The following is an 18824-nucleotide window of genomic DNA, read 5'->3' on the forward strand; positions in this document are numbered from 1 at the left end:
ATCTTCCCTGCTAGACCCAAGTGCATGTCATGATACGTTGTGTGGCAGGCAGGGGAAGGACCCAAGATGCAGATTCGCAGACACGGGGATAAACTCAAAAACACAGCTTTATTGCTGGCCACGGGAGGCAATACAAATAAACTAAAACTGGGAAAACTAAAGCATGAACTGTACAAGGAACCGAACCACGGGGAGAATTACACACAACATGAGGGAGAACACGACGCCGAACAGAGGGAGACTCAGACAGAAATACACAGAGGGTAAACGAGGAAAGTGGGCACACACGGGGAACACAGGTGACACTGATAATCATAACGAGACAGGGCGGGGTGAACTGAACATGACATGTAGAAGCACAGAGGTTCCGACAGGAGGAGAGAGAGCACGGGGAAAACACAGACATAACGGGCTGGGGAAACATGAAACAACCACAAAGGGAGACGAGGGCTCATCAATACATAGAGGGCACACAGGGGGGAGAGAGCCATGAAGGGAAAACACTTAGGGAACAACACAACAGGGCAACTCAGAAGACATGGCCTAAATAAGGAACGAAATACAAAAATACAAAGAACTAAGAATACTGGGCCCACATGGCCCAGGACCATGACAGTGCAGCGTTTAACACCGTCGGCCAGAACATTTTATTACAGCTATTATTAAATGGAGAGTCCTCTTCACACACTGAGGTTAATTATGAAGCTCCACAGGCTTCTGTGCAAAGACCAGTTCTGTTTACATTATACGTGCTTTAGAAGACATAGCATACCACAGGTCAGCTCAGCAACATTTCGACTTTGGCTTGTTTTTTCTGGTTAACGTTAATTACGTAATTTAGAATTAAAGTTTAGTGTTTTTAGCATTTAGGATGGCCGTGGCGAGTAACTCAAGTGCTGTAAACATTTCATGAAACCTCATCAAAAGTTATCTGAGTTGGAAGGGTGGCTGTTAATAAGCCATTCTTAAGGAAGGAGAACAGAGAAAAATAAGGCTGAGGTGTGCCAAATTACACAAGAAATTGACTGGAAAAAGAAATCAGCTGTAATATGTCTTATGGAGTAATGAATCCAAATTTGAAATATGCATGGAAGAGGTCCGAAGAGAGATACAACAGTGAATGTCTATAGCCGTCTTTAACACAGCGTGGATACTCTACCGTGCTTTGAGGCTGGATTTCAGCCAGTGTTGTTGGAGCTCTTATCCAAATTAATCAAATTATGAATGTAGAAAAGTTCCACCAGATTTTGATCGACCATGTAATACCACGTAGTGTCTGATTGGCTTCAACTTCATTTTTCAGTACGACAATGATCGCAAACATACTGCCAATGTAGTCAAAGTATGCCTGGATGAAACAACGCATCAGTCATGGATTGATCTCTCCAGGGTTCGAACCTCAAGATAATCGAAGCAGTGTGGGATCATCTTGACAGAAAACAAAACAAAAGGCAGCCAGCATCCAAAGAAGAGTCTCGGATGTCTTTCAAGAAGACTGCAGAACTAAGAAATTACAAGAAAGCTTACCTATTAGAGTTTAAGCTGTGTTGAAGAATGAAAGGCAGCTTTAACTGGACAAAAGGGGAAAAAAATCCCACATTGACAGCTAACTCAAGAGACAAAAAGCATTAGAACTCAAGTCATTACCTTACTTAAGGATAAATAAGTTAATTAATTACATTAATGCATAAGCAGAAAATAACCTACAGTAACTGCTTTGCGATATGGAAGTGCAAAAGACAACTGAAAGGGAGGATAGTTTCTATATATGTGGTTTCTATTAAGGGACAGAGGAACGATAAGAAACGATAAGAAATCAAGGACAAGGAGTGTGGTGTAGATAAGTGAGGAAATCCGATCATTACTACAAATTTAGTTGAAATTTAAATATTTTAACTATGGTGTGTGAGGTGGGCCCCTGGGTGCCTCCTGTGAGGGCTGTCTGTTTTCCACATTCTGCAACGGTAAAATACGACTTTGAGGCGGATATTTGTTTTACTTTATGGGCAACAGTTGTTCTTGCTGTTGACAAAACTCGCCTCATGGTTGACTCTTTCCCACAGAGGGGGGTGCTTTAATAAACTTATTCGAATATGAGCTTTTTTTTCCGCTAAGGCTTATTTTAGGGGAGGAGATGTACGAAATTATTTACCGGGTTACAAGCAATGATAATATCGGCTGTTGACTCCTCAACGTCATCATTTTCTATCTATTGAGAAAACCCATTGTAAAAGTAATGAAGGAAAAAACTCTTCCGCCGTCTCACTCCTCCTTGACCCGCGGTGTGTGTGTGTGTGTGTGTGTGTGTGTGTGTGTGTGTGTGTGTGTGAGAAACAAGATCGCCTGTCGCTGCAATTATGGTTTGTTTTTCAGTCTCTCAAAAGGAAAAGTAGTATTCACTAAGGGATATTTATTCGTTTTTTACACATAGGCAGCCTGTAGGTTACAAGCGGATAGAAAGTTCTTCTTTTCATCACAAGCTATGGTGTATCTTAAAGGTTTTTTACAGCGTCTGTATTATAGGAAAATAAAATACTATTGAAATCTCTACAGGAAGTCACTCTTTATTTCCATTACAAACGCCGGTGCAGCTTAAGAAAGTAAAATTACACCCGCTATTGTAAAAAAAAACAGAGAAAATTGTCATAATATTGAAACAGAATTCAGACTATGAGTTTGCGGAAAACTAGCTGCCGCTCTGTCTCTCTATACAGCACAGAATCAGCTGCTGCATCACCGCTGTGCTTAGGGAACATGACGCATCAGGTCTGAAAATGACTAGACACTTCCGGAGTATTTCCGGTAGGGTCATAAGGTCCGGATCGAGGCCTTCCATAGTAAATATGCTGTATTTGAATATGTCATATTCAAAGCCTTCTTCTTTGGGAGAGCAGATCTCATCGGACACAGGAACGCTGCTGGGCTGCAGAAGGAAATCCATCTTGCGTCTGTGCCTTAGAAATTGTGACGGACTCCACCTCTCTGCTTTTTTATTCTCCTCCCCCGCTGCACTCCCTCCCTCTAAAAACTTTTTTTTCCCAACAACAGATGGCGCTCTTCCGGAGGTTTCCCCCTCCCTTCTCAGGATGCAATTCGACACGCTTAGCAACAGATGGCGCGCTTCCGGAAGTTTCCCCCTCCCTTCTCAGGATGCAATTCGACACGCTTAGCAACAGATGGCGCGCTTCCGGGGTTCACCCCCCCTTCTCCGGATGCAATTCGTCACGCTCATTACACACTTCCGGGGGGGAGGGGGGAGGTCAAAAGGTCATGATTAGGGCCATCAATCACTTCGGATTAAATTTTGTCATAAGCTGTATGGGAGTATCTCTCTACTCTTCAGTAGTGCTAGCTGGATGCTTGACCTTGACCACAACCTATTGAGGTGCTGCACTGAAAACCTCCTTAGTATGGTTTTGTTTTTTAGCAGATTGTATTTTGCATAGAAAGTGCAAGTTTGCCTGCAAGCATTCACCTGCTTCTATACAACCTACAAACTAATAACTGAACTGTGGCAGTTTGCTATTTATCAAAGTAATCACAAGGAGATTTTTTTGCAGCAGCCTGTTTGGTGGATTGATTTCACCCAGCGACACTTGTCGACCAGTTGGAGAATACACAGTTTGACTTTGCACCTGGTGGTTGCCTCAGGGCTCACTGGCCAGTCTCTAGACCCACGTGACTAAAGATTCAGTTAACAAGACAATACTGTTGTCTAATTAAGACAGCAGATACAAGCAGTGAGATTCAGCTTCATCCAAAGTGGTAATTTGTGGTTATTGTGAAAGATACGCTGAGCAGCTCGGGTATTTGGGAGGAGCTCAGAGCAAAGCGGCTGCTCCTCCACGCTGAAAGAAGCCAGTTGAAGTGGTTCGGGCATTAGGATGCCTCATGGAACCTGCCTAAGTATGACGTCTCAGGAAGATAAAATTCAGAAGAGACCCCAGGGCAGACACAGGACACGCTGGAGAGATTATGACTCTCAGCTGACTTGGGAACACCTCTGTATCTCCCAGCAGAGCTGAAGGAAATGGCAGATGGAGCCAGAGACCCAGCCCTGACATTAGGCCTGATAAGAAGATGGGTGTATGGATCGTTCAGCAGATGTACATGGTGGATCAAGCATATCATCATATGACCTTAAACACACCTCAATAACATTTTTAAAAGCAGAAATTTAAAGACATAACCTGCAGTCAAATAGTTCATAAAGAAGCCAGTTTAAATGGGATTGACTTGCCAACTCGTACAGTTTCATTAAATCAGCAGTCAAATCATCAGGCACATTTTCCCTGTGCCTGCTTAGGTTTTCGCTGCATATTAGGTTAAACTGGTGATTCTAAATTGTCAGTAGGTGTGGGTGTTGGCATGAACTGTGGCCTGTCTCTCTGTGTTATCCTGGTAATGGACTTGCAGCCTGTGCTGGGTGTTTCTCGCCTCTCACCCACTGTCAGCTGGGACAGGCTTCAGCCCGACTGCAGCCCTGTTGTTGGTGGTTAAGAAAATGGATAGAAGGGTGAATCTGAATGCCGATGTAGCTATCACAGCGGTGTGTTTATGCGATGCAGCCCCTCTTACCAGTTAGAGATGATTATTAGCTGTGGTCATGAATCTGACTAAGTTTACCAAAATTCTAAGTACGCTAATGTAGTGCAATGAATGCAGTGTCTTAAGCTAATGCTGTTCTAAACGTAACTCTGTAGCTACAGTGTTGCATTTTCTCTGACAAGTAAATAGCTCATATTTGTTTTCTGACTTGCCACTAGGAAAGTCACCGGATGCCTGGCGATGCTGGACATCAGACACCAGTCATAAAAAGGCCCATAAGTGCAGAAACCATAAGAGGGAGGATGATGCATGTGTGAGACTGTGTACTGGAGGGGTAGCGAATATACTGAAAGTGTGGGAGGCCTGGTCGAACATCAGAAGCTACAGTGCCTCCTTCCTAAAATTCACTAAAGCTAAACATTAACTCTGTGCTGAGCCAAACCTTCTTTATTAACAAGGAACATTGCACCTCTATCCAGTTAATGAAATATTGATTTGGAAATTGTATTGTAAGACGATGGAAAGCTTTTAAAGGGCTTAGTGCCTTTGCTCTGAGCCAACTTCATCAATTATTATTTTTTAATGGTATTATTTGAAAAACGCTCCTAAAGACGAGAGCAGTTTTCCCCAGGCTTTGCATGCACCGTGTCCATGATTAGCGTCATGTTTCCATACAGAGGGAACACGGGACCCTGAAAGGCTGCATGTTTTTTTAATGAAAGATGTTGGCGTCAAACTGAGTTTCATAACGATGACAGTGGGACATTGCTGATTTAATGATGTGTTTGTTCCTATTCCAGTCAAGCTGTTAAAAGAAAAAAAAGAAAAAAAGATGGGAATTAATCACATTTCCAAATGCTTTCCGCAATCAGCGACTCAGTTTAATGGGATTGTGTGTCCCTGGTGTCCGAGCTGGGCCAATTTTACGAACCTCGCGAATCAAAAAAATGGCAAAAATGTTGAATCCATCTGTACATTACAGATAACAAAATAATCCAAACCAAATGGAATCTACTTGGTGCCAGAATTTAGTTATTTTGGTATCTGTGTTGAGCAGCTGACTTTGGTGAACCTTACAATTCAAACTGTGCGATAAAAGCATCAGAGCATTGATTTTTTTATTTTTAAAGCTGGAAATACATAAAAATGTGCACATGAATACCAAACAACTCAAAACAAATGCTGGTTCAGTTTAGTCAGTAAAAACGTTCAGAGTACAAAATTGAGCATAACGGCAGTTGAGGCAAAAGTCCTGGCAGAGCAGGGACGTCTAACTCATTTTACACCGAGGGCCACATACAGCCCACTTTGACCTTGAGTGGGCCGGATGAGTGAAACTCCACTTTATATCAGTGAAAGGACATTTAATGACACATTTAATACTTGAGATGTGCTAATATAAGATAAAGAAGCTGAAATTTCAACAACACATCTGAGTTCTTCTACATGATAAAAGTGTAAAATTACAGAAAAAGTTCTGGTAGCTCTAAAAAACTTGTCCTGCTTTTGACTGAACGCAGATAATAATATCAAATCTCTTCCAAAAAATGACTTAACCAGATGAAAATATACGCCAGATCTCTCTGAATAGAAGTAAAAATACTAATGTTACATTGGGAAAAACAAATCATTTGTATTTATGTTTGTGATATTAGTGACCACAACATAAAATAACATTAACATAATTAATAAGAGCACACAGTCAGTTTCTGATATGATGATTATTAAATTTTTGAGAAAACCTGATCTTGACTTTAGTTTGGCCGACTGTTACAGTCAGGCTTTTCACTTTGAGCCTGACTAGAGGCCTGCAGCTGACAGCCTGGTCACTAGGCAACAATGTGTAGTCCCCCATCTGGCTGGGATGTGGTTGCACGTAACTTAAATAGAAGAAGTGCAGATTAAAAAGTATTCTGGTAAAAACAGAAATACAGAGTCAACTTCTTTAAGTAGGAAAGTGCAGATTCTGAAGACTCTATGTACCAAAAGTAAAAGCAGCTTTTTGGATGAATTTTACTACCAGTTATTTTTGTGCAAAGCTAACTGAACTGCACGCCATATTAATATAAGGAAAAAAAAAATTAAGCCTCTCTTTGATGCTTTATTTCCTCTCTCTGGGAGCAACTGCAGCTTCAACTTGCAGACACATGGTTGGTTTTCTGTTAAGCAATTTTCTTCGTTTCTTTTGAAATCACCTGCCACTTAACCCCCTCCAGAAGAAATAAAATTAAAATAAAGAAAAACATTACTATGTTTAGGTCATGGTTCCCATGGCTTTGAGTTTTGGGATGTTTACATTTTCTCTAACTTGCTAATTTTTATTTTGACATCTGTATTATGGTTCTGCATTCTGCATATTTGTCTTTGTGTTATTTCTTAGGGTTTACATGTCTTGTCCCCCCCTTATCTTATACAAGTTCCCTCTGGTGTAATTTAATGCTGCTCTGTGCTCCTGCTCTGAAGTTCTTTAGGTTTAGTCTGTGCTTTTGGTTTTCAGATGGCCTGGTGTAATGGTTCTGTTCCTGTTATCTGTGCCTTTAGTTGCATGGATGTTTTATTTTTCTCTTTTGTATTCCTCTTCTGTCCTCCAACCTTGTCTCTGTGTTTGTTTATCTTCTGTCTCTGTGTCAAGTGCATATGTCCTCATCCTGGTCTCAGTGTTAGTAATTTGCTGTTTTATTTTGATAGTCTCTTGTGCTTTGTATTAAATTCCGCTTCCTCTGTCTCATTATCTGCGATTGGTTTCAACTGTCCTCCCACCTGTTGCCTGTTCGCTCGTTGTCTTGTGTGTGTATATTGTTGCATTCTCCCTCATGGCTGTGTCCATCCTCATAGTATGTTTTCCTAAAAGACTCTCAGTTGTTCGATTATTTGCTCTTAACCCTCTTTTCTTTGTATTTTGTAAGAGCTCAGCAATAAAGCTGCTTTTCATTTTTGTTTCTCATCTTTCTAGTTTTGCATTTTGGGGCCACACAGCCAACCCTAACAATGTACACTCTTCAGTAGTGCTAGCTGGATGCTTGACCTTGACCACAACCTATTGAGGTGCTGCACTGAAAACCTCCTTAGTATGGTTTTGTTTTTTAGCAGATTGTATTTTGCATAGAAAGTGCAAGTTTGCCTGCAAGCATTCACCTGCTTCTATACAACCTACAAACTACTAACTGAACTGTGGCAGTTTGCTATTTATCAAAGTAATCACAAGGAGATTTTTTGCAGCAGCCTGTTTGGTGGATTGATTTCACCCAGCGACACTTGTCGACCAGTTGGAGAATACACAGTTTGACTTTGCACCTGGTGGTTGCCTCAGGGCTCACTGGCCAGTCTCTAGACCCACGTGACTAAAGATTCAGTTAACAAGACAATATATGTGTTTAACCTAGAGGGGTTAGAAGAGGCTCTATCTAGGAAGTCTTTGAATCTTTCATATCACAGACAGTGAACATGGCTAGGAAAAGCTGAGCTCCACTAACAGGATCACTTCCACTGTTTTGCTTACCCATCCATCCAGCCTGAGCTCCTCACTAGCCAACTTTCATAACATCATCTGAATTCCACTTTTGTCCTTCTCTATCACGTTAATAAAAAATTGATTTGGACGTTGTATCATAAGGTAGAAGCTTTTAAAGTGCTTGGTGCATTTGCACAGAGCCAATTTCATCAATTTTTTTCTTTTAATGGTATGTTATTATTTAAAAATGCTCCTAAAGCAAAAAGCAGATTTCCCTGGGCTGACTGTGCATCGTGTCTGTGATTAGTGTCATATTTTTGTACCAAGGGAACGTGTTGTTTTAATGAAAGCTCTTGTCATCAGAGTTTTATAATGATGATGACATTTGTACACTGCTCGTTTAATGATGAATTTGTTCCTGTTCCAGTTGAGAATAAGTTAAAAGAGAAATTTTAAAAGCATAACGAATTAGTCACATTTCCAAATGTAGTTCACAATCAGTGATTCAGTATAATGAGATGGTGTGCCCCTGGTGTCAAAGCTGGGCCAGTTCTGAAGCGTGAATCAAAGAATGGCACAAAATTGAATGTGTCTGCACAGTTGAACCCAGCTGTACAGTACAGATAACAAACTAATCCCAACCAAATGGAATCCACTTGGTGTTTACATATGGTTATTTTGGTATCTGTGCTGAGCAGCAAATTTTGGTGAATTTCAAACACTCAAAGTATCATATAAAACTAACAACTACCAGTATGAATAAAAGCTGAAAACATTTACTGTATGTTCTGTTCATGAATAAGAAACAACCCAAAGCAAACACTATTTGAAGGATTTTATTGAACCAAACTACAAAATATCTATATGACTAAAATGCTTAAAAAATATATAATTGTAACTGGGTGATGATAAACCATTAAACTGACCTAACTGGTTTTTTACTTCACATTTCTGTACTTCATGTTTGCAAAGCAAACAGTGATATATCACACAAACAGTGCACAACTGGCACTAAGCAGACTTATAGCTACCTTGATGAGCACCTGCAAGCATGGATTAAGTATTTATGTTTTAATCCACCCAGATATTTGGTAGATTAAAACTGCCTCTAGCCTGGATTGATTTAAGAACCAGCGATGAACTCTATCCCTCTCCTGCCCGGTACACTGCTGAGAATATATGCCTGCTTCTACCGACTACTCCGAGTGATCAAACTCTGTGCAGAACCTTAAAAAAATATGTTGATATGTACACCGCAATACAGCAGTACTTTTTAGTGAGCTTACCTGAATATTTGCCTTTGACTGCGCTTCAGCAGTATAAAACACTGCAACACAAATGACCCAAGTCACAAGAAGACAGGTTAGTCACTTTTGGGTTTATTTTGTTTGGTTTTTGAAATACTGCCTGATGCAAATGCATTTGAATTACAAACGTTAAAGAGCAAAATACCTTTTTGGCCGAACAGATTTTAGCGGACAATTTTTTTCTTTTTTGTAGGGCAATTAAATGGTATAAGTTGAAACTCATCTCACTTATAGCAAAACTCAGTCGAATTATATCAGAATAAAAGGCCACTAAGAAAGTGCGTGCTTCATCAAGGCCAATGACCTCCTGTATGTAACAGTTTTAAAGAAAATGATTTGGATCACCTCCAAATTTTAATGGATTCACACTGAGCTCGTGCTCACTAAGTTTAATGAAATCTTCCATACAGGTAAGTGGAAATACAAACTGGCAGACTCTGGAAATGGCTATATTGATACATTAGTGCATTGGTCACATCTATACTGTATGTAAAACAATATGGGGGCGGGGGGTGAGGCTTCATGCAGTTTAACACTTTAGCCCAGCGGTCCCCAACCCCCGGGCCACAGACTGGTACTGGTCCGTGAGAGTTGAGGCTCGGGTGTGAAATTTATGGTTTTCAGCGTTATTTTTTTTTTTTTTATCGTTTTTATCGTTAACTCAGTTTCCCTGGGTCTTTTCCCCTGTGTTATGAATAAATCTTATATTTTTTTTTGTACTGGTACTAGTTTTATTTTGTTGTATTTATCTGCGACACCTTTAAGGCCGGTCGGAATATTGTCGAACGTAAACCGGTCTGTGGCGCAAAAAAGGTTTGGGACCTGCTTTAGCCAACTATTGTCCAACCACTGTCCGACCTTAATAATGATTTTGGTGCTCAGAGTACATTAGAAGAAACCAATGTGTAAAGTCAAGATCAGGGTTTGCTTACTAAGCAATAGATATTTACTACAAACCAGTTCTCGTAGAAATCAGCTTCACCATTCCTGGAAATCTTGTCCTGGAACCTGGTTGCAAAGTGGGAGTTAGATGATCATATGAAGATATACATTCACTGGCTACATTGTTAGCTACATCTGTTGAAATACTTGTTTATAGATATGTCTAATCAGCCAGTCACATCAATGACATGGGAGCAACTCAGTGCATTAAACGTGTTTACATGGTGAAGAAAATCTGCTGAAGTTCAAATTAGACATCACCATCAGAAAGACAGGTGAAGTGAAAATGGCAAATTGAACAACAGAAGATGGCCAGACTGCTTTGAGCTGCCAGGAAGGCAACAATAACTCAAACAACCAGTTGTTACAACCAAGGTATGCAGAAGAGCATCTCTGAATACATAACATGATAAACCTTGAAGCAGATGGGCCACAGCAGCAGAAGATCACACTTGGTACCACTCCTGTCAGCTAAGAACAGAAACTGAGGCTACAGTTCACATGGAGTCACCAAAACTGGACAATGGGAGATTAGAGAAATGTGTCTGGTCTGAAGAGTCTCAATTTCTGCTGTGACATTTAGATGGTAGAGTAAACATTTACTGTAAACACCACGCAATGGTTTTCTTGGCACACTTTGCACCCCTTAGCACTAATTGAACATCATTTAAATGACGCAGCCTACTTGAGTGTTGTTGCTAGCCATGTTCATCCCTCTATGACCACAGTGCACCCACCTTCTTATAGCTGCTTCCAGCATATCACAAAGCTCAAATCATCTCAGACTGGATTAGAAGAACATGTCTTGAACATGACAGTGTTTGCTTTACTTCAGTGGCCTCCACAGTTACCAGATCTCAATCCAGTTGATCACCTTTGGGATGCTGTGTTATACTATCATGTCAATATGGACCGAAATCTGTGGGGAATGTTTCAGCACCTTGTTGAATCAATACCATGAGAAATTAAAGCAGCTCTGAAGGTAAAGGGAGTCCAACCCTGAATTAGCCAGCTGCAACTAATAAAGTGTGTATATTGTTTATGAAGTGTGCATATTCCCTCTACAGGGAACTGCAATCCTCGATCTTTAAATATAATATAGCAATATATTACTAAAAGCGAGAATGATTAATGTACTAAAACCTTTTATTTGTTGAGCTCATATGATTTGCAAGAGAACCACCGACTGAATTAAACAATATTTTTTTTAATATATCTGTTGTGTCCTCGCTCCCAAGACCATTTAACAACAATAGAGTTGCAGCTGTGTGCAGCACAATTAAATTAAATACACAACTGCAGGCTAATTACAGCCACATTTACTTTCATAATTATTAGCCCTGTCAATATTCATATTCACACAGTGGACACCTTTGTACATTTATCTCTTAGAATTGGTTGACAATGATAGTTTCTTTTGTTCATGCGAGAAATTTGGGCTATAAACCTGTTTACCTTTGCACATGTATGTTTAAGCATTTATGATTGTTGCAGTAGTTAAGATTTAGCGAAAATGAGGAACTTGACTCATAGTATACCCCGAAGGTGCGTTTAAACTGCATGTAAACCCAGTTTCTACTTTGTTCTGAATTTTATCACCAAAAATATGACTTCTATAAAAATAAGGATCTGTGTACTTTAAAAATCTACACCTTTAAGTCATTCCATTACCTATGACAAGAGGATTAACTGTCAAATGCACTGCAATAATTTGGGTGAGTGACTTTGACACAAAACGGATTTTCATTGTTCCATCCATTAGAAAAATCTTGAACTTCACATGTTCAAAGTAGGTAGAGAGTAGCTGCTGGACAGGATTTCATCTATTTCATTGGTGCTTTAGAGGGTCTGTGCTGCAGTGTGTGAATTAGCAGGAGGTCATCATGGTTTATTACACCGAGTCCATCAGAGCCATTTCCACTCAGCTGACTTGTAACACGCGTCCAGACTAATCAGCAGCGCGGACAGCACCTCTTACACTTTACTCTGCTGAACCGCCACTTCACACCATTAAAATGCACAGCAGCTTTCACACTCCTGTGCTCTCAGCTCTGCCTTTGTTTTCACTCCGTGCTGCAGAAGCCATCCACCGTTTATTAACCATTGCAATATGAGCTTTAATCAGATTCGTACCACACAGACAAGTTTGTTTCTTTGCTGTCTTTGACCCTTTGAAATGCTGCGTGTTACTGCAGTCAGAAAACATTCACAGTTTTCAACAATGCTGTGTTTTAAGTACCAAAGAGAAGTCTTTACACACCCTGAGGTCAGCTACTGTAGAACCTATCATTGTGAAATCTGCGCTGCAGAGTAAGATTTTCTTTTAATATATTTAAACTTTCTATATTAAATGTTATGTTGAACTTTACACATGAGTTCCAATAATCCATTAGATGACATTTAGATATATAGATCACTCCCCTGCAGGATTAGCATTTTTTCAGTTGTGTTTTTTTTTCCTCTGGAAAGATTTCTACATGTTCGTATGAGCAGTATAAGTTTAACATGTGAGTATTTTCCACAGCTCTGGACAGCGGCGGAAGCAGATTTACTTACATAATGTTATTATTAACCCGATTTTATTGTTCATATTCACACAGTTGACACTTTCTTTGGACCTTTATCTTCTAGATTGGGTTAAAGATGATGTTTTTTGTTCCTTTGAAAAATTTGGATTATAAACCAGATTTTATTTGTAAATGGCGATCTGGTGCAAACAACCCATTCTCAGATAAATACACCGATATCTACATTCACAAAAACTAAATACTAAATACATTAAATATTATTCTTTTTAAAACACATTATGGAAAAAGTAATTTGTAACTCTACTCATTACATTACTTTTTCTCCATATAATGACCTGAAATGAAGGGTAATAATTGCAACTGTAATGTAATTGCTACATTTAGTACAATAGTGGGTTACATTACAGCATTACCAAAAAGGTAATGTGATTTCTGTAGTACATTACTTTGAAAAGTAATGTTACAAAGTAACACTTTACACCAAACTCTTTTTAGCACTATGCTTAATTTAGGAAGCCAAGATGTCTAGAACAAGAGCTGTTACAAGCAGTTCTATTATATAAAACAAAATATGGCAATAAATTAGTGGATTAAAGGATCAAGTGGTTCTGCTAAGTAACAAGTTAGAAAAAGAACATCACCGAGTGAGCAACTGTTTAGAATTTAACACTTAGAGAGAGAATTTGATGGAGAGGGAGCTGTTGCTTAGGTAAACTGGGGGATGAATGGTTAACTGAGCCAGTGAAGGTTGGTCAAGAAGGGATAATCGTGCTTAACACAGCACGTCTTTATTGAACACAGCCCACGACCACTACAACGCCAGGTGCCACCATAAACCACAGTCCTGAGTGTGGACTAGCACATTTTCTTAAGACATAAGACCCTCACCCCAACAAATTAGATAGTCAACCAACATTAGAAAAAAATAAAATTCAAGTGGAAAATAATTGGCACTTAAGTGGCAATGAACCATTAAACTCAAACATAACATAATCTAGAATGATTAAATCTGTATCTTGTTCATACTCAATAAATTTTACAAACCCAGCAGTTGCAGGTTTGTGTCTGAGAAAATGTTCTGTTACTAGTCTAATCAAGAAAAATTCAAAAACTGAAGTATAAATGAAGCACTGGCTGATTTACTAAATCGTATAACATACCTCTGGGGTAAACATCAAGCCCCGGGCTATCAGCTAATGAGCTAAACCAACTCATTTAGCCTGGAAGAAATACTGTTTGGTTTAGCATTCATATCAAACACCAGGACCTACTGTAGCTAGTGCCAAAGAACAATCTGGAATGATTAAAGCTCAGAATATGGCTACCTAATGGTACATATACTGCAAGCATGTTCCTTGGTGGCCTTAGTCTTGGTGGGTCTCTTGGTTAGGCCAGACAAAGCAGCCTACATCTAATGCATGACTAGTGCCCAAACTGTTCCCCACTACTGCCTTAAAAGTCCCAAGCACAAGAAAAAGTTTGCGTTTTATAGAAGGAGGATACGATTCATTGTCTATTATGTGCATTAGACAGCTTTAGAGCGATTGTCTCTCTTTTGTTTGTTTTAATTCTGTTATAAAATCATCTCTCACACAGAGCCGTGTCGGAGTGTTGCAGTAAGCGCTGATGCATTTGAGTGTGCTGATCATCTAAAACTGCAGAGTCATTTGCTAAACAGAAAACCCTTTATTCTAAGAAATGATCGAGTATTTTCCCCACTCCCTTCGTACGGGACCACCACTGAGCCCAGAAGTACACGAGGTCTTGATACAAGACCACATGTTGTTGTGTTGCCTCTGCTGCAGAGTGACTAACATTTTCATTAATCACTATCTCAACACCTCCCCTCCTCTTAAACAATTGAGCATATGGGCTGCCTTGTCTGCCACAGAGGCCACAAAAAAAGCGGCACCCGCCCTGCGGTGCATCAAGGTCCCACATGATGAAGAAACACGAGCTGCTGATCTCCCTCTAATTTAATGATAACTATCACCTGTTCTCCTAGCGAGGCACCATACTCTCTCTGATTTCTGAGTAATTGGTCTGTGCCTTTTGCTTGATTAATTTGATTGCTACATTTTTCACTGTCCCCTCTCTTGTGATTGTCGTGGCACTACAGGTGCTGGGTTTCATTAATTATGCCCGTAATTGGTTTGGAAATGCTGCATGCAAGTTTGTTTTGGGGGAAGGTTGCGGTTTGTTGTGAGCAGCGAAACCTCACAGAGCAAATTGTGTGTCTCTGTTACTTAAGATAAATGAACCTCATCTTTCAGCAGATTGCGGTGAAGATTCCAGGAGGATCGAAACTCAAGGACGACAAGTTGTTGGTGTGGCTGGAGAAGCAGTGGAAAAAGTGCACGCTCTTATTTCCTTTCCTTTTGCTCAAGGCTAAGTATAAGCAAGCATGACTGCCTATTAGTTATGAGAGTTAATGTACAATTAGCACCTGAACATGTTTTCCAGATGTAGGCTCTACTCCATCAAATTTCATCATCAATGAGATTGTCGTGGCTTGTTTGAACGGCCTACCGTAATATGTTTAGAGCATAAACTGTACATAAAAATGGACATAGCCATGTCACATGACCCACTGAAGTATAAAGTCTTGTTCTTGATTCTACAACCTGAGTATTTTTGTCATCTTAGCTTTTTAAAAACCTGAGAAGAGGGTAGATCTGATTGCTTTATCAGCCTTTTTGAGGGCCACAATTTACAAAACGAATGTCCTATTTAACTCTGTAATGCTTCACACTACTGACTGAGACAATATCCTTAGTAGTATGTCTGGAAAAAGTATGGATAACAGGGAAAGTAGGAGCATTTCTGTACAATCAGGATTCAAAAAGTAAATAAATCCAGAATTGGCATTTACTGGCCATTACAAAGAAAGCATGTTTATGTCATTTCTGCTCCAGTTTCCCTTTTAAATGTTGTTGTCTTCACTGGTTTGCACTTGTGTTTTGGTCTCTCACTGAGGTCAAGAATTGGTTGGGCAGGCATGGTTCCACCTCTGGTTGGAGCTGTGATCTCCCACTCTGTACCTGTTGCCCAACCACTTCATCCTTCAACCCCTTAACACCCAGCTCCTACATCCAGTCTCTTCCAGATTGTCTGCACACCTTGTGTAATAATCAGGCTCCATGCTTTTCCTGCATCCCCTTGAGTTCGCTAGTTTAACATCTTTGTGTTGATGTATTTGGAGTGTTCTCCACATGGCCGAGGAGCATCCCCCTTTCATGGATCATATCACCTGCCAAAACCAAGGTGTAATTCAGTGCTGAAAACTCTCAACGGTACACTCTGCCTTCGTTACCTGCCCAGCCTCCCTCCTGTGACCTCCAGCACCCACTGTGAGCAAACCAATGCCCCTCCCTGCAGTCACTCTGTCTGTGAACACAAGCCAGCTCTCCCACCTCCTGAGCAATATTCGGAACTCTCCCCCGAATGTATCACCTGGACTAATCGCTCTCCCCCTCTTTCAGTGAACTCCTGTTAAAATCTCTGTGCGAGTAATTCCTTTGTGTACAATAAAGACTGAGCTGTCTCAGTCCACTCACTCTGCAGCATTCCTAGCCCTTGGCATTCACACAAAGAAGCTACATCCATTTCACTGTCTATACTGTCCATAGTTTGAGGCCTAGATGGCAACTACCCTGAGATCTCCTAAAATACATATGATGTATTTGCAAAATAGTGCAAAAATATATACATTTAGTGAACTTTTTTGTTATTGTATATAGAAGATTACATCAAAAGTGTCCTCTGGTGCATCTGTAGATGAATTGCAGGCAGTTTCTGTAGACTGTAGAGTAGGACTGATGGGGATAGCTCTCCTAGATCTGCTCTGAGGAAACTCTACACTATACAGCAACACAGAGGCATGACCAAGGGTGGGAAGTGGGATTGTTCCAGTGCTTCCCTGTAAAAAAAACAACAACAACGAGAAAAAAAAAACAACTATGCTTGTAAGTAATTGCAAACGAGTTTCATGTTTACATTTTGGCACTTGATATTCAAATTTGACATCAGCATTAAAAAGTTAAAGTTCCAGTGCAGAAACTTGCCACCACTAGTGCCAAGTCTGTGATAGTGCAAGACACTGAACAAAATTAGGAAAATTTAAATATTCTTCTCAGCATATTTGTGTTTGGTACTGTTAGCCTTTTAGCTTTTTTTCATCAAGATCTTGTGAATATAATTTGCAATAAAATCCTTTGAACACTTTTGGTCTTTCAGTTACTAAAGGTGTTAAGAGAGCTCATAGTGAAACAAACAAAGGGAGGAAAAAAAAAAGAAAATGAGGCCAGACAACAATTAGGGTAAATTCAAAACGGGAAAAGTAGAACAACTGGAAGAAACACAGATGAAATTAGCAAATGCAGAGCAAACACTGAGCCATTACCAACATCCACACTCAGAGACTCACAGATGCTGAGGTGTGCTTCTGCTTATCAGCCCTTTTTGAGCCCTTTCTGCACAGTTTCCATTGACTTTGCCTGACAGAATTACTCAGAGCACAGTGACAGTGATTTTGATGTGGTCAGACCTTTAATCTACTGATTCAGGTTGCTGGACTTGAGTTAAGTTCCTGAACACAACATTTATTTTGTACTTTTCATCAGTCCATCCTCATATGTAATCATTAAAAGGCCAGTAAAAGCATAGCATTTTAACTCATTCACTGCCATTGACGTCTATAGCCGTCAATGGCAGTGAATGAGTCAATGGGTTTAACTCATTCACTGCCAATGGCTGGCAGTGAATGAGTTAACACTGGATGAGTGCTACAGTAGAGAGCTACTTTACCTTTCATGCCCAAGTTGACTCAGTTCTTCACATGAATTTCAAATATGTTATTATTCACAAATGTGTTGCTTGCATATATATATATATATATATATATATATATATATATATATATATATATATATATATATATATACATACATACATACATACATACATACATACAGTGGGGCAAAAAAGTATTTAGTCAGCCACCGATTGTGCAAGTTCCCCCACTTAAAATGATGACAGAGGTCAGTAATTTGCACCAGAGGTACACTTCAACTATGAGAGACAGAATGTGAAAAAAAATCCATGAATTCACATGGTAGGATTTGTAAAGAATTTATTCGTAAATTAGGGTGGAAAATAAGTATTTGGTCACCTCAAACAAGGAAAATCTCTGGCTCTCACAGACCTGTAACGTCTTCTGTAAGAAGCTTTTCTGTCCCCCACTCGTTACCTGTATGAATGGCACCTGTTTGAACTCATCATCTGTATAAAAGACACCTGTCCACAGCCTCAAACAGTCAGACTCCAAACTCCGCCATGGCCAAGACCAAAGAGCTTTCGAAGGACACCAGGAAAAGTATTGTAGACCTGCACCAGACTGGGAAGAGTGAATCTACAATAGGCAAGCAGCTTGGTGTGAAAAAATCAACTGTGGGAGCAATCATCAGAAAATGGAAGACATACAAGACCACTGATAATCTCCCTCAATCTGAGGCTCCACGCAAGATCTCATCCCGTGGGGTCAAAATGATCATGAGAACGGTGAGCAAAGATCCCAGAACCACACGGGGGGACCTGGTGAATGACCTGCAGAGAGCTGGGACCAAAGTAACAAAGGTCACCATCAGTAACACACTACAACGGCAGGGAATCAAATCCCGCAGTGCCAGACGTGTTCCGCTGCTGAAGCCAGTGCATGTCCAGGCCCGTCTGAAGTTTGCCAGAGAGCACATGGATGATACAGCAGAGGATTGGGAGAATGTCATGTGGTCAGATGAAACCAAAGTAGAACTTTTTGGTATAAACTCAACTCGTCGTGTTTGGAGGAAGAAGAATACTGAGTTGCATCCCAAGAACACCATACCTACTGTGAAGCATGGGGGTGGAAACATCATGGTATGGGGCTGTTTTTCTGCCAAGGGGACAGGACGACTGATCCGTGTTAAGGACAGAATGAATGGGGCCATGTATCGTGAGATTTTGAGCCAAAACCTCCTTCCATCAGTGAGAACTTTGAAGATGAAACGAGGC

Source organism: Diplotaxodon limnothrissa, linkage group LG10 (assembly GCF_057381915.1).
Source record: "Diplotaxodon limnothrissa isolate DT_005_m linkage group LG10, D_limnothrissa_male_GT1.1, whole genome shotgun sequence".
Classification (NCBI taxonomy): domain Eukaryota; kingdom Metazoa; phylum Chordata; class Actinopteri; order Cichliformes; family Cichlidae; genus Diplotaxodon; species Diplotaxodon limnothrissa.